The sequence below is a fragment of the Rhamphochromis longiceps genome, linkage group LG23 (assembly GCF_057381845.1).
Source record: "Rhamphochromis longiceps isolate RC_006_pf linkage group LG23, R_longiceps_female_GT1.1, whole genome shotgun sequence".
In the NCBI taxonomy this organism is placed as follows: domain Eukaryota; kingdom Metazoa; phylum Chordata; class Actinopteri; order Cichliformes; family Cichlidae; genus Rhamphochromis; species Rhamphochromis longiceps.
In genome coordinates, this window is record NC_140578.1 from 45,255,829 (window position 1) to 45,259,297 (window position 3,469).

The 3,469-nt window shown below is 43.5% G+C and overlaps 1 long non-coding RNA gene across 1 annotated transcript; it reads right to left on the minus strand.

Moving 5' to 3' along the window:
- Nucleotides 1-1,713: 1,713 nt before the first annotated feature.
- On the minus strand, nucleotides 1,714-3,469 carry LOC146642822 (uncharacterized). The gene is made up of 4 exons (XR_014909699.1): nucleotides 2,983-3,469; nucleotides 2,662-2,798; nucleotides 2,350-2,572; nucleotides 1,714-2,231 (listed from the first exon to the last, which is right to left on the minus strand). It is a non-coding gene; the product is annotated as an uncharacterized LOC146642822 (long non-coding RNA).

Consider the following 3,469-nt stretch of genomic DNA (forward strand, 5'->3'; position numbering starts at 1 on the left):
TCCCAGATTTAAACCCAGTGGGAGTTTCTCCCCAAAGAGGGACAAAGAACCTCCTGATGATCCTCTACCTAATCACATGAGCCAAGGTGTGAAAGTGGGTGTGGGTCCCAATCAGCCAGGGTTTTGGGTGAGCTCATTGTGAAACCTGGCCCCACCCTATCATGTGATTTCCTGAGGTCAGGAAATCACCCACGCCCACTCCCAGGATGTGAGTGGATGTTACGGTGTTTGGGGAGGGAACTCAAAACTGGATTATAGATGGCAGACAGTTGGTGTTGTAAACCACCGCCTCTGTTCAAAGATGGTCGCTCACAGTGGACGTAAATGGCTTCTTTCACTCCTCCATCCTCGCTGCACTGTACAGCGTACACCACATTGTTAAGTTTGTGTTTAGGAGTTTTGTCTTTCAGGTGAACCAGTTTCTGTCAAAGTGTGTTGCTGGGTCTAAAGTACACTGGGATGTCGCATTTGGAGAAAACTCTCCTGAGTTTTTCTGATACACCGGCTACATAGGGGATGACAATGTTGTTGTGTCTGTCTTTCTTATCCTCCCTCGCTGGTGTCTGATGTTCTTTTCTGTGAAGCTGGAATGCAGGCACACTGGACGAGCTTGTTCTAAAAAATACAGAAAAAGGAACATTTTATTTGTGTTAAGGCCTAAAAACTACAAATAAGTTATACAATGAACAATATTGAAATACCTTATAGGTGCTGCAGGCCATATAACCAGAATCCAGAGCAATCTCACACTCACATGATGGTGAGGAAAGACATGAGCTCTGCAGTGAGGTTTGAATGTCTCAGTTGGAACACTGAAGAACTCAGAAGACAGCAATACCTGCACAGAGAGACAGAGTAGAAAAAGCATAGATTTGTAATCCATAATGTGAATTAAAACTCAAAAAGTGTCAACAAGTATAATCATTTGAGTGTGGAATTATTTATGCAATAAACAGGATTTAAATTAATTAATTGAATTAAAAACCACTGACATTTTTTTTTTAAATCAAAGATAAAGAATCATACCGCTCTCTGCTCTGAGGATCACTGAGCATCTCTGACAGGAAATACAGTTTCCTCAGTATGAGTCATCATTGATGGTCTCAGAGGTGTGTAGTGTGGCAGCATGATGATGGTCTCCAGATCAGGCAGGAGGTCAGGTGATGGGTGTGTCATCTTCTCCATTGAAGACACACTGGTATGGCAGTTCATAACACAGCAGTCTCCTTGTGGCATGTAGTTATCTGTGCAGTCCAGCACTGATGGATCAAGTTTGGCTCAGCAGTTCATGAAGATGGTGTTAAGATGTTGTTGTTTCAGCTGAGGATGGTGAAGTTTGAAGGTTTTGCCACAAAGGAGACTGTGCCGTGTCTGAAAAAATATATCTACAAAACAAGTGCTTTTAACACCACCCACCCAGCTCAGCCCCCAAGTGTCTATGTAATGCTGGTATGGGGTGTCGGTTACTAAGTCTAATTAGTACATAGGGGATGACAATGTTGTTGCATCTGTCTTTCTTATCCTCCCTCGCTGGTATCTGATGTTCTTTTCTGTGCATCTTTGCTGACTTTATAAACGCCCATTTAGGATAGCCGCACGTTTTGAGTGCTTCCTTTACATGTGTGTGTTCCTTCTTTTTCCCTTCAGGCTTAGAGGGAACATGTTCTGCCCGGGGGGGGGGGGGGGGGGGGGGGGAGAGGGATGTGTCCTAATTACTCCAAGTTTGTGTTCCAGAGGGTGATGGAAGTCAAAGAGGAGGTACTGGTCCGTGTGTGTGGGCTTCCGGTAAACTTCGATGTTGAGTTTGCCGTTCTCTTCAATGTGCACAGTGCAGTCCAGGAAAAGCAAACAGTCGTCCTTTGTGTCTTCCCTGGTGAACTTGATGTTTTTATCCACGGCGTTAATGTGCGCAGTGAAGGATTCCACTTCTTGCCTTTTGATTTTGACCCAGGTGTCGTCTACATATCTCTACCAGTGGCTGGGTACTCTTCCTTTGAAAGAGCCAAGAGCCTTCCTTTCCACTTCCTCCATGTAAAGGTTGGCTACAACAGGTGACACAGGGGAACCCATGGCACAGCCATGTTTTTGTCTGTAGAAACCCTCGTTGTATTTGAAATATGTAGTGGTGAGGCAGAGGTCTAACAGTGTGCACATCTGATCGGGTGTGAAGTTGGTCCTGTCTTCCAAGGAGCTGTCTTCTTGCAGTCGTTTTCTGACAGTCTCCACTGCCTCTGTAGTGGGTATGCAAGTGAAGAGAGAGACTACATCAAAGGACATCATGAGAACCTTCACAGACATGACACAAGGGAAGACTTTTGATTTAATAACTAAGCTTAAAACAAGTGTTACCTTTGAATATTTGTGGGAAAAATCTGATGCTACCCCAAGAATACAAAGCCACACTGGAAATGATGACAGGCTTGCAGCCCTCTGTCTTCCTGGAGTGAGGTGCCCGATCAGTAGAAGTGAATTGACAGAAGTCAGTGTCTGTAAGAGTGGCCAAACACTGATACTCTGTCCACTTGCGTAGAGTCTAAGAAGCTGGAATGCAGGCACACTGGACGAGCTTGTTCTAAAAAATACAGAAAAAGGAACATTTTTTTTGTCTGTAGAAACCCTAAAAACTACAAATAAGTTATACAATGAACAATGTTGAAATACCTTATAGGTGCTGCAGGCCACATAACCAGAATCCAGAGCAATCTCACACTCACATGATGGTGAGGAAAGACATGAGCTCTGCAATGAGGTTTGAAGGCCTCAGTTGGGACACGGAAGAACTCAGAAGACAGCAATACCTGCACAGAGAGACAGAGTAGAAAAAGCATAGATTTGTAATCCATAATGTGAATTAAAACTCAAAAAGTGTCAACAAGTATAATCATTTGAGTGTGGAATTATTTATGCAATAAACAGGATTTTAATTAATTAATTGAATTAAAAACACTGACATTTTTTTTTATCAAAGATAAAGAATGATACCTCTCTCTGCTCTGAGGATCACTGAGCATCTCTGACAGGAAATACAGTTTCCTCAGTATGAGTCATCATTGATGGTCTCAGAGGTGTGTAGTGTGGTAGCATGATGATGGTCTCCAGATCAGGCAGGAGGTCAGGTGATGGGTGTGTCATCTTCTCCATTGAAGACACACTGGTATGGCAATTCATAACACAGCAGTCTCCTTGTGGCATGTAGTTATCTGTGCAGTCCAGCACTGATGGATCAGGTTTGGCTCAGCAGTTCATGAAGATGGTGTCTGAAAAAATATATCTAACAAAACACGTGCTTATAACACCACCCACCCAGCTCAGCCCCCAAGTGTCTATGTAATGCTGGTATGGGGTGTCGGTTACTAAGTCTAATTAGTGCATCAGAAAGCGGGGGCTACACCTAAAGCCCACACTTTTTGATGTCTTTGTTTATTAGCAGCTTTTTCCAGCTGCTCAGAGAATTCTGACTTGGCCTTTA